General features: G+C 36.8%; 1 protein-coding gene and 1 long non-coding RNA gene across 4 annotated transcripts in view; one reads left to right on the plus strand and one right to left on the minus strand.

Moving 5' to 3' along the window:
* The window catches only part of LOC137229026 (uncharacterized), a 156,638-nt gene extending 144,982 nt beyond the window's left edge, over window positions 1–11,656 (plus strand). The window contains exon 3 of the long non-coding RNA XR_010945505.1: window positions 11,449–11,656. This is a non-coding gene — a long non-coding RNA (uncharacterized lncRNA). The remainder of the gene's footprint in view (window positions 1–11,448) is intronic.
* UMAD1 (UBAP1-MVB12-associated (UMA) domain containing 1) overlaps window positions 1–13,937 on the minus strand; it is a 247,208-nt gene that overhangs the window by 30,281 nt on the left and 202,990 nt on the right. The window lies entirely within an intron of this gene.

Here is a 13,937-nt window from a genome sequence, read left to right on the forward strand (position 1 = left end):
TTCACATGAAGATTCTGCAGGAATCGTATCTGCAGGTGACCACATAATGAATGTGTGGGGAGGCTACACCAGCCTCTTGTTAAGAGGAAGGAGGACAAGGAACCAGAGTGGTCACCAAAGCAACTTCAGCCACGTGGGTTATTTTTAAAGATTTATTTTTTTTTTAAATTTTTGGCTGCGTTGGGTCTTCATTGCTGTGTGAGGGCTTTTCTCTAGTTGTGGCAAGCGGGGGCTACTCTTTGTTGCGGTGCACGGGCTTCTCATTGCGGTGGCTTCTCTTGTTGCAGAGCATGGGCTCTAGGCACGCGGGCTTCAGTAGTTGTGGCGCACGGGCTCTAGAGCGCAAGCTCAGTAGTTGTGGCGCACGGGCTTAGTTGCTCCATGGCATGTGGGATCTTCCCGCACCAGGGCTTGAACCCGTGTCCCCTGCACCGGCAGGCTGATTCTTACCCAGTGTGCCAACAGGGAAGTCCCCAGCCACACATTTTTATTCAGTCAAGTGGATGGAGGCTATGAATTTAGGATAAGGATTCGTGTCATTACATGAAAGCGTTTACTCCCTCCCACGGGCAAGCAGGAAAGGATGCTTTTGTCATAAACCAAGAATTAGTATCTCAGTTTATTCTTGTTAGCAAAGCTCTATGTTAAACTTATAAAATATTATGTGTGAGGGAGGGAGAGATGCCCTGCTAATTTTTGAGATTGGAGGTAGGAATGGTTTGGGGGGATTACAGAATTTACATTACTGAGCCTGGAGCATGTTAGCTGTTCAAGTAATGTCAATTCAGTAAATTGTGGAAGTGGGATTGTAACCTAGGTCAGTCTGGCCCCAAAGCTGGAACTATTTTTCCTAGATGGAAAAGATTTTATCTGAGAATCACGAGGTGGTAAGAAATCCTTACTGCAGAAAATACAGCAACCAAGTTGTAATAAATCTTCCTTCCTTTCTATACGCTCTTAAGGTTATCTCCAGCCTACTAGTCCCATGTTCGTGAACAGGTTTAAACTCAACTGAAATATATGGCACAATAAAACGTTAGGTTATATTAAATATCACAACTATAGGCAGTTTACTTGCTCTCCTTTCATTTATTCTCTAAGTGTAAGAACAAGAATAGGACTCTTAATTGCCAATCCATGCAGAGACTGGTTGAATGAAACAGGGGTGTACAGATGTACATAAAGCTCTAGAAGGAATCAGTAGAAAAGTACTCTAAGTTCTGAGAATCTTTCATTTTAAAATAAGGTTTACCATTCCTCACAGAAGAATCTGCCAGATTTTAAGCAATCATTTTAGTTCTAGAAGCACCCACTAAGCAATTGATCGGGCCAAGAATAGACAAGTGTGGGCCCTGACAAGGATACCTACATGCTGAAGCAACTGACCTTTTACAAATTTTGCAGTCAAGTGCTCAACCTTAAAAGCAGGGGCCTTAATATGGCATCTTGTGTTTTTCTTAAAGTGGCAAGGAGACTTTATTTAGTTGCTGCAAAGTAGGTTCACTAAATAGGTTTTGAAATGTGTGCATCCAGACTGCTGTTTGAAGGGCTGGCAGTATGGGATGGGCCATCTTAAACATAGTCATATGTGAGAAATGGTGAGATTCTCCACTTGGCACAGATGTGGGTGTCCCCACCTTTCACTGTCACGGAACAGACTGCAATAGGGTTTTGGAACTGCCTTTATACCTCAGAGACTGAGAGCTCTGGGAAGAAACGGACCGTGTCTATCTTGTTCATAATTGTATTCTATCTCCAACCCTGAGAACCACGCCTGGCAAAGAACAGGTGCTTAGGAAATATTTGTTGAATGGGGGAAAAAAAGAATTTCTCAAGGAGGCTAAAAGACACAACAATGGACTTCCAGTGACCAAGATTTCTGAAGAATATGTATTGAATGAGAGATGTACTCTTTGTATTTTTTTTCCGTAGGGTAATAATAGCTTTCTTCAGATAGTGAACTTTCTTCTCAATAAAATATTCACATAATAGCAGTCCAAAAAGTCAAAAGGCAACTTGATTTGCTTTGCTATATTTTACTGAGCACCATCAGAAAAATGCCCACAGGTTATCAGAAAACAATACTATTTTTCTTTTAGACCTTAATAAAGCATTCTAAATTTTTGATGGCTCACAATAAAAACTTTTAAATGTCCTATTCTTATGCCCATATTGGTAATGCCATATCATGTTTTAAACCTGTCTAGGTCTTGGTCATGCTTATCAAAATAAATTAAGGTCCATCTTTTAGACTAGAAGTACAGAACCTGAATGATAATGAAGACAAAAACCATTACATGTAGCAATTTCTAATTTATAAAGTATTCCACATCCATAACCTCATTTGCTTTTAATAGCAACCCTGTGAAGAAGCCAGAGAGAGAGAGAGTTACCCTCATTTTACAGAGTGAGGACTGGAGCTCACAGAGCTAGGTCAGTGTCACACAATTAGTCAATGAAAAGTTGGCAATTTCAGGTGTGAAATAAGGACAGAAACACAGCTGAAGTACTTAAAAGATGACTGATTTATAAAACAAACTTTGGTGATTCTACTGTCTTTGCTTACCTAACATACCCAACAGAGACGCTGTACAGGAATGACATTCTTTACTGGAAAGGATCATTATCCAGCCTTGTCATCACTACTTTTGCTTTATAGACGGCCATGGAGAAAACTGTATGTCTTCCTCTATCAGGTGATAGGTTTTTAGATTAGCTCTTTTATTTACTTGTAACACAAGCTGATAAGAACTATCATGGAGGACAGAGAGGATTGGGAATAAAACATAGGAGGTTATGTCTCTTTATAGCAAACTAAAATCTGGTTGGATATAAAGGGACAGATGTATCTTATTCTTCTTCAAACTAGAATAGAACTAACCTGGAATGTTCCAGTTGGGAATGTTTCCCAATTCTTTCCTTGACATTATCTTTTCTAAGGTGCTTGCCTGCCAGCTTTCCTGGTGAGCCAGTGAATCTACATGAAAACATGCTTTTGTGTGCAATAACACAGAAATAAGATTATTTATGTTACACTGTTAGTTTGTACCTAGTATTCTTTGCATTCTTTAGTGAGACTACATCTTGAGGAGTCACTAAGTACTTACAAGTACACATTAGCTTTATTTATTTATTTTTAAAGATTTTTCTGATGTGGACCATTTTTTTTAAAGTCATTCTTGAATTTGTTACAATACTGCTTCTGTGTTATGTTTTAGTTTTTTGGCTGCGAGGCATGTGGGATCTTAGCTCCCTGACCAGGGACTGAACCCTCACCCCCTGCACTGGAAGGTGAAGTCCTAACCACTGGATCGCCAGGGAAGTCCCTACATTAGCTTTAAATAGTACTGCTCACCCTGACTGATAACACTCTCCCTTTGTGGAGGAAGGGGCAAGACTGTAAGAGATGCACGTAAAGCAATTTGAAAACATAAAATACTAGTGTTGTATGTTTAATGTCTGTCTCCTCTCCTCACTCCCAACTCTGCGACAGGAATGCTGAAACACAACTCAGGCTTTTAGGTTCCTATTAGTGGGGCAACACTCATCAGCTTGTCTTAGCCTTTAGGTTTGACGAGAGAAAATAAGGTCTATTAGGCAATTATTTGGCTCCCAGGGCAGGGAGTTGCATCCAACTCCCGACCAGCTGGCTTCTGATGCCTGCGGACTGCCAAGTCAGGCAATGATGGGATGGAGCTCCTTCTTGCTTTAGTATTACTCTGGAAGGTCAATTAAGAATACTGCCAGCTCCTAGGGGTTTTTTTCCCCAAACTCTATTAGGAACCCTTCTTGATGATCATCTAAAACTAGTGATTTTTAACCTTTTGTAAAGACCCTTTGAGAATTTAATAAAAGATCTGGACTCTTCTCCCTGGATAATACTACTGCTGTTGCTACTGTCAATAATAATGATAATAATAATAACAACAAAAATAATAGTAGAAACCGTTTATTGAGTGCACACACTATAAGAAATGACTTGAGCTAAGTGCCTTTCAAGGAGACTGATCCTCTGAATCATCCTTCCTTCCTCCTGTACTCCCCCAGCTAACCACACTTTTCTCTACCATTTCTCTTATGATCTTTCTTGGCGATGCCAACATTCATGTAGACTCGTGGTTCTCAACCCTGAATGCACATTGTAATCACATGGGGAGTTCTTAAGAAATAGCAGTTCCCCGGAAACTACACATAGAGATCCTGATTTAACTGGTCTGGGGAAGGGCCTGGGCATTGATCGATAGTCTTTGAAAGCTCCTCCGATTACGTGCAGCCAGGATTGAAAACCATGAATACACAACCCATTCAATACTCCATCCTTTCAGTTCCATGACCTCTAAAATCCTTTTTGTTCAACCACAGCAGCCGTGTACTTCCATGGTCATCTTAGACCTTGAGATTAATAATAAAAATTCTAATTCCAAAACTCTATTTCATGCATCACACACGTTCACTACCACCTCCTAACAATCTACTTCACACACTCTAGAAGCTGTACCCTGGCAATTCAGTGACCCACAAAGATAGCCAAGCCACTTTTTCATTGTCCATGATATCATTGTATCTTTTGCTTCTTTATCCAGCATGGATTCTGTTTCGTCACTGTAATTATTTCATTGTACACACCTTCCATTGCCTTGTTTGTTCCTACCTAGTTTTTATCTAGAAAAACCTCAAGCCCAGTTAAACCCAATTTTATGCCAACTGCAAACCTGCATGCACTTGAGTAGCTGGATGTGGGTTGGAGGAAAGCACAGGATCATGCTGACTAGTTTCATTTTAAATTTATGGCCAAAAATCTCTAGAGATCATCTTCCCTTCCCACCAATAAATCTACCAACCTACTTGCAACTGCACCATGTAATTTCCCCCACCCCGCATTAAATGGGATGAACTGTCCCTAAGACCAAACCATTCGTTTGTACACTGCATCACTCACTTCTTAAGAACTTTGTTCTTGAAATTACCCCTTCTTTGTCCTCATTATGACTTTTACCTCTTTACCACTCCTATTAGTATCCAATATGGTATAACATCTACTTTTTTTAAAAAAAGTTTTTATTCGTATCTCTCTCCTCCTACTGTTCTATTGCTCTGTTCTTCTGTGTGGTAAAATGCCTGGAAAAAGTCTCCATCCTTGTTGTTTCCACACTTCCTTACTCCATCCCTACTGTGTATTTTATTTCATGTCTCAAACAATGAGGAGATAATATATTAAAAATATGTGTAAAGCACAAGGATAAAATACAGCAAACACCTCTATTTTACCCCTCAGTTTAAGGAACAGAACATTACTAGGAACTCTGAAGTTTACTCTGCATCCCTCTTGCCCGCCCGCCGCCCCCCCCAATTCCCTTCCTTCCCTCACTAGGAAGTAAATGCTGTTCCTATTTTTCCAGCTATATTGAAATATAATTGACATAAAACATTATATAAGTTTAAGGTATACAATGTGATGATTTGGTATAAATATATATTGTGAAATGATTACTAGAATAAGGTCACTTACACCTTAATCACCTCACATTGTTACTGTGTTTCTGTGTGTATGTGTTGACAACATTTAAGATCTACTCTCTTAGTAACGTTCAAGTATACAATACAATATTATTAACGTTAGTCACCATACTACAGGTTAGAGCCCCAAAACTTATTCATCTTCTAACTGGAAGTCTGTACCTCTGGCCAACATCTCCCTACTTCTGCCACCCCCTGGCAACCACCAATCTACTCTGTTTCAGTTCAGTTTTTTTAGATTCCACATATATGAGAGATCATACAGTATGTTTCTGACTTATTTCACTTACTATAATGTCCTCAAGTTTCAGCCATGTTGTTGCAAATGGCAGGATTGCCTTCTTTTTTATGACTAATATTCCATCATACACACAGTTGACGCTTGAGCAACATGGGTTTGAACTGCATGCGTCCATTAATACACAGAGTTTTTTCAATAGTAAATACTGCAGTACTACAAGATCCAAGGTTGGTTGAATCATGAATACTGAGGACCCACATACACTGAAGGCCAGCTACAGGTTACAGGCAGATTTTTGACTGTGCAGTGGGTCAGCTTCCCTAAACCCCATGCTGTTCAAGAATCAACTGTGTGTGTGTATTTATATTTATAAAAATCATATTTTCTTTATTCCTCCGTCAATAGACACTTGGGTTGTTTCCATATCTTGGCTATTGTAAACAATGCTACAGTGAACATAGGGGTGCAAGTATGTCTTCAATAGTGATCTCACTTCCTTCAGGTATATACCCGGAAGTGGGATTGCTGGATCACGTGGTAGTTCTAATATATATATATATATATATATATATATGTATATGTTTATTTATTTATTTATGGCTGCATTGGGTCTTCATTGCTGAGAGCGGGTTTTCTTTTTAGTTGCGGCGAGTCAGGGCTACTCTTCGTTGCGGTGCGCGGGCTTCTCATTGTTGTGGCTCCTCTTGTTGCAGAGCACGGGCTCTAGGCGCATGGGCTTCAGTAGTTGTGGCACACAGGCTCAGTAGTTGTGGCTCGCAGGCTCTAGAGCGCAGGTTTAGTAGTTGTGGCACACGGGCTTCGTTGCTCCGCGGCATGTGGGATCTTCCCGGACCAGGGATCGAATCCATGTCTCCTGCATTGGCAGGCATATTCTTAACTACTGTGCCACCAAGGAAGCCCTAGTTCTAATTTTTTAAGAAACCTCCATATTGTTTTCCATAACAGCTGCACCAATTTACATTCCTACCAACAGTGGGTTCCCTTCTTTCCACATCCTCACCAACACTTGTTATATCTTGTCTTTCTGATGACAGCTATTCTAAAGGTATGAGGTGATATCTCATTGTGGTTTTGATCTGCATTTCCCTGATGATTAGTGATCACCCTTCCACGTGCCTGTTGGCTACTTGTATGCCTTCTTTGACAAAATGTCTATTCAGGTCCTCTGCCCATTTTTTAATCTATTGTTTGATTTTGTGCTATTGAGTTGTATGAGTTCTTTATATATTTTGGATGTTAACCACTTATCAGATATATGGTTTGCAAATACTTTCTCCCACTCTGTAGGTTACCTTCTCATTTTGTTGATGGCTTCCTTTGCTGTGCAAAAGCTTTTTAGTCTGGTGTAGTCCCACTTGTTTATTTTTGCTTTTGGCATCATATTCAAAACATCGCCAAGACCAATGTCAAGGAGCTTACTGCTTATGTTTTCCTTTAGGAGTTCTATGGTTTCAGGTTTTACATTTAAGTCTTTAATCTATTTTTACTTAATTTTTGTAAGCAGTGTAAGATAAGGGTCCAATTTCATTCTCTGCATGTGAATATCCAGTTTTCCCAGAACCATTTATTGAAGAGACTATCTTTTCCCTATCGCATTTTCTTGGCTTCCCTGTCAAATACTAGTTGACCATATGAGCCTGGGTTTATTTCTGAGTTCTTGATTCTGTTCCATTGGACTATGTGTCAGTTTTTAATGCCAGTACCACACTTTGACTACCATAGCTTCATAACATAGTTTGAAATCAGGAAGTTTGGTACTTCCAGCTTTATTCTTCTTTCTCAAGATTGCTTTGGCTATATGAGGTCTTTTGTGGTTCCAAATGAATTTTAAGATTGTTTTTTCCATTTCTGTGAAAAATTCCTTTGGAATTTTGATAGGGATTGTACTGAACCTATAGATAGCTTTGGGTAGTATGGACATCTTAACAATGTTAAGTCTTCTAATCATGAACAGGGGATATCTTTCCATTAATTTGTGTCTTCTTTCTTTCATCAATGTCCTATAGTTTTCAGTGTACAGATCCTCTACCTCCTTGGTTAAATTTACTCCTAAGTATGTTATTGTTTGATGCTACTGTAAATGGGATTTTTAAATTTTCTTTTTTCAGATAGTTTATTGTTGTGTATAGAAGTGCAACTGATTTTTTGTTTTAATTTTATTGAAATATAGTTGATTTACAATGTTGTGTTAGTTTCAGGTGTACAGCAAAGTGATTCAGTTATACATATGTATCTATCCTTTTTCAGATTCTTTTCTATTATAGGTTATTATACACATTGAGTATAGTTCCATGTGCTATACAGGTCCTTCTTGGTTATCTATTTTATATATAATAGTGTACACACTATTTTAATCCCAAACTCCTAATTTATCCCTCCCCTCCTTTTCCCTTTGGTAACCATAAGTTTGTTTTCTATGTCTGTGAGTCTATTTCTGTTTTATAAATAAGTTCATTCTTTTTAAAGATTATTTATTTATTTATTTAATTTATTTTTGGCTGCGTCGGGTCTTAGTTGCGGCACACAGGATCTTCATTGAGGCATGCCAGATCTTTCGTTGCGGCACGTAGGCTCTTGGTTGTGGTGCGCGGGGTTCTCTCTAGTTGTGGCATGTGGGTTTTCTCTTCTCTAGTTGTGGTGCACAGGTTCCAGAGCACATGGACTCTGTAGTTGTGGCACGTGGGTTCCAGAGCGTGTGGCCTCTGTAGTTGTGGCGTGCAGGTTCCAGAGTGTGTGGGCTCTGTAGTTTGTGGCACGCAGGCTCTCTAGTTGAGGCGCGCGAGATCAGTAGTTGTGGTGCACGGGCTTAGTTGCCCCGTGGCATGTGGGATCTTAGTTCCCTGACCAGGGATCTAACCCACGTCCCCTGCACTGTAAGGCAGATTCTTCACCACTGGACCACCAGGGAAGCCCCTAAATAAGTTCATCTGTATCAATTTTTAGATTCCACATATAAGCAATGTAATATATTTGTCTTTCTTTGTCTTCCTTCACTTAGTATGATAATCTCTAGGTCCATCCATGTTGCTGCAAATGGCATTGTTTCATTGCTTTTTATGGCTGAGTAATATTCCATTGTCTGGTTGATTTTGTATCCAGCAATTCTACTGAATTCATTTATTAGTTCTAACAGTTTTTGGTAGCATCTTTAGGGTTTTCTATATAACGATAGTCTGAATTTGTGTATAGCCTTGATTTGCTTTTCTGTATAGTTGTATCACAAATATTTATAGCTCTAAGCAATATACTGTATAGCTTGGCATGTTTTGAATTTCGTATAGTTGTATTTATTCTTCTGTGGCTTGCTTTATACCCTTAATACCATGTTAAGATTCATCCATATTGCCACGTGAAGAACTTTTAAATCCATTTTCCCTTCCTTTCAGTATTCCATTTATGAATAGGCACTATTTATTTATTCACTCTGTGGATGATGGATCTTTGTATTGTTTCCTGTTCCTACTATCATGAATAGTGCTACTGTGATCATTCTTCTACATGTCCACTAGTGCATTAGGATATATGCCTAGGAGTGGAATTGCTAGGTCATGAAGGAATCACATGCTCAATTTATGAAGAAAGGCCAAATTATTTCTAAAAGTATATTCATGAATGTTCCATGCATCCTTGAGAAGAATGTTTATTATATACATCTTTGTGGTCAATATCAACCTTGTTAATTCTGTTGCTCAAATCATTTACCCTCTTCTTGACTGTTACTGTCTATTTCAAGGTCAGCACACTGTAGCCCACCAGCCAAATCTGACCCACAGCCTATTGTTGTACAGCCCAGTGAACTAAGAATAATGCAAAGAGAAATATATGACAGAGACAATATGTGCCCTGCAAACCTTAAAATATTTACTATATGGTACTTTTTAAGAAGAAGTTTGCTGATCCCTGGGCTATTTGATAAAACAATTACTAAGAGAAGTATATTGCAATCTTCAACTCCAGTGACAGATTTTTCTTTTTATTCTTGTGCTTGTGTTCCTTTCCCATTTTTACTTTACATAATTTTAATCTATGTTGTTAAGGGCATGCAACTTTACAACGGTCATATTTTCCTTGTGAAATGAACCTTTTACCATGACCTAGTGACCCTCTATCTTTGGTAATACCTTTTGCCTTAATGTTTATTCTGACTATATTTGTAGTTATGTCATCTTTTTTCTTGAAACCTTTCTCTACCCTTAGAATCTACACGGGTTTCATATAAATCACAATACTGTTTTTAGAGTTCTTTTAAGCTAGTTTATCTTTCCAATCAATCTAATATTTAACAGGAGGATTCTGTTAGTTTACACATATTATAGTGACTGACTGATATATCTGCAATTATTCTGCCATCTTATGTGTGCTTCTCTTTCTTTTTCTATTTTTTTCCTTTCTTTTGGGTTGACTGAATGTCTTTATTCCTTTTAAAATCTCCACTATATTTAGAAATTATGCTATTTCTTTTTAGTGATTACCCTAGAAATGTTAACATGCACTTAATAGAGAATAAATGCCAGTGATTTTACCATCTTCCTACATAAAACAAGGACCTTAGAATGCTTTAATTTCAGCTACTTCCTTCCTAAGTTATTTGCTATAAGCCATTACTATTTTTGTTTTATAAATCAACCTTAGCTTATATTTATTCTCATATGAACCACTTTCTTAGTTCATCAATCTTTTTTGAAGCTCAGGTCTTCCATCTGGGATCATTTTCTTTCTGCCTGAGTATATCATTTTGAATTTCTTTTAGAGAGGGTCTCTTGGTGTATATTCTTCCAGGTTCTATATATCTGAAAATAATTTTATTTACCCTTATTCTTAAAATTTTGCTGAATATGGAATTCTAGATTGACGATTATATTTTCTCACCACTTTGAAGATATTATTTCACTGCCTTCTGGCTCCACTGTTGTTATTGACAAGTCAGCTTTAAGTCTACTTTCCTTTGAGGCAATCTTTCAAGATATCTTAGTTGTCTTTGGTGTTGTGTACATTGGCTATGATATGTCTAATGTGGATTTCTATTCATTCTTTTTGGAATTTTGGGGGGCTTCCTAAATCTGAAGATTGATGTCTTTCACCAGTTTTGGAGAGTTATTAGCTCCTATCTTTTCAAATACTGTCTTTGCCCCATTCTCTGATTTTGACCCCTCTGCTTCTGGAATTCCAGTTAAGATGCATGTTAGACCTCCACATGTCATTATATTATAATATTAGTTATTATACTAATAGCTATTATTTTATTATAATATATATAATATTAGCATCCTCCATGCTACAATTTGCATTTCTGTATCTCTGTGTTACATTTTGAGTAACTCCTTTAGATCTTTTAACCCATAAAAATCTCTTCATTTGTGTCTAATATGCTAAATGTCAACCTGTGCATTGAATGACTATTTTTAATTCCTAATGTCTCATTGTGTTCTTTTCCAAATATGCTAGATCTTTTTAAAAAGTCTCTTGATTCTTATATTTTCAAGCCTGCTTATTTTTTAAATACAGTAAACATAATTATTTTGTATTGTATGGGATATACCGATATCTGAGACCTCTGTAGATCTGATTCTTCTATTTTTTGTTAACTCTCACTCATCCAGCCTTGTTTCCTTCTGTATTTTATGATTTCTGACTGAAGAACTAATATTCCTTGGAATTGTATCTATAAGAATCTTCTAGGCTTGACGAAAAGGGATTCCCTAGAAAGGATTTATGTTTGCTTCTGCCTGAGCCTGAGGACACTACCAACCCAGGAAAATTTAAGGTAAGTTTTTGACTTCAGGTTTCTTTGACCCTTTAAAAGGTATTATCAAGTAACTGAAAAATGTAATGGCAAAATTTTAAAAGAGAACAAATGACAATAGAGTACAGAGGGAAGAGAACTGAGATCTAAACTACTACTAACTTTGAAAAAGAATGAGTCTTGAGACCCACATACTATGCTATGTATGATAAATTTTTAAATTTCAAAGGAAAATAAACTAAAGAATGAAACAGAAAAAACAAGTTACCTACTCAGAAGACAGTGGGGTGATATGTAGTTTTGAGCAAAACAAAAATTGTGACATAAGAATTTTATAGCCAGTAAAATTACTGTTCATATGTAAAAACAACAGAAAACCAGTGTTAAATATGCAAGAGCTTAAACCTATATTCACGCCATTCTTAAAGTAATCTAGAGATGTTTAACATCATAATTAAGAAATTCAGGAAGATAAAATTATTGTATAAAGACTGATAATAAGCATGAAAAGCAGTTAAATATGGAGATAAATCACTGTAATTGCTATAGATATAAAACCAGATTAAGAACAGTTATTTAATATAATTAATAAAACCTAACTTTTTTTTTTTTTTTTTTTTGCGGTACACGGGCCTCTCACTGTTGTGGCCTCTCTCGTTGCGGAGCACAGGCTCTAGACGCGCAGGCTCAGCGGCCATGGCTCACGGGCCCAGCCACTCCGCGGCATGTGGGACCTTCCCGGACCGGTGCACGAACCTGTGTCCCCTGCATCGGCAGGCAGATTCTCAACCACTGCGCCACCAGGGAAGCCCGATAAAATCTAACTAACTTTTAAGATTATATTGATAAAGACTATAAGTAAGAAGGAGTGTGGAAGATTACATTTTACATGTTACAAAGGGGGAAAGGATACAATTCTTGGATTTGACAGGCAAAATTTAGACTATAGAATGTTTTTAGCGACTATAAAATAACCACTTACATAAAAAAGAACAATAACATCTTCCATATCATTGGAGAAAAAACCAAAAAGATATTATCCATAGGAATGAAGAGAACAAAAACTAAAAGGAAGCAAGAGACTCCAGAAAACCTAAAATAAGAAAACTGATGTAAGATCACACATATCAGCTATTTTGATAAATGTGTTTTAAATCCCTTTATTGAAGGACAAAAATATTCCCCTCTGTTAACTAAAAGATAAGAAGGAGTAAAAGGATAAAAGATAAGACTTTTACCTTATCATGCTGCCTGTCATGCTAGCACATAATTCTATTTTATTTTCTTCATAGCACTTACAATACTATTAGAATTATTTTGTTTATTGCCCAATTCTCTGCACTAGAATATAAGCTACATAAGAAAGGACCATGGCTGTCGTGCTCATGCCTGTATTGTCAGGGAGCTCAATAAATATGTGTTGTATCAATCAGTGAATGAGTAAATGACTAGAAATCACAAGAAAGATTAAAAATTAAATGGCAAACAAAAAGAAAATAGAGGTTACAATTAAAATTTCATGTAAAAAGTGAGAGCAAAACACTTTTAAAATATGTAGAAGAAATATAGGGTAGGGGGAAAGGGGTTATTATGGGATTATATGATATCATGTGTGTGAAACTTTTAAAAATTGTAAAGCACTATAGAATTTAAAGAATCTTTCATTCAATAATATATATATATATAAAATATATTTTTGTTGTTGATGAAAGACAAAATCCATAATAAACTTTAAAGGTCCCAAATCTTGTTACATCAAATTAGAGGATTAACATAGACAAAACAAAACAAAAACATAGAGATACAGACAGAAAATGATAGAATTACAATGATGATGAGTGACTAGTAGTCACTAATACACTTCTAATAGTCTTTGATAGATTAGGTAGATAAAACATAAATAAGAATGTAGCATATCTGAATAATTTACCCCCTTGAATGTATATGTGTGTATTTTATATGCATAGAAATAACTTTGTACCCAAAACAGTATTTTCTAAGTATACATATATTGTTTAAATCAGAAAATAATCATTACTAAATTACTTGGAGATTCCATCAGAAAAAATGTTTTTGACAAGCTTTTCTCCCCCAAAAGGTGTTAGAAAAATAATTCATGGAATTGAAATAAAAATTTGGAATAGACATTTTCTAGATGGAAAAAAAAATTAAGTCTAAGTGTCTGCAAACTGTTGCTACAACTGGTCTAACATTTTTGTAAATGTATTAACTAATACCTTCTAAGTAATACAATCTCAAACAGATAAATACATTGCAGGAAGATCTCATAAGCCTAAATGAGTGGACAGAAAAATGGAAGAATGCTTTCTGAAAACACTAGTGCAGTACAGTTCTATAGTCACATGTTAAGTAATGATGACTTTTCTGCATAAAAACTATGTTAAACTTGATTTC

Source organism: Pseudorca crassidens, chromosome 8 (assembly GCF_039906515.1).
Source record: "Pseudorca crassidens isolate mPseCra1 chromosome 8, mPseCra1.hap1, whole genome shotgun sequence".
NCBI lineage: Eukaryota > Metazoa > Chordata > Mammalia > Artiodactyla > Delphinidae > Pseudorca > Pseudorca crassidens.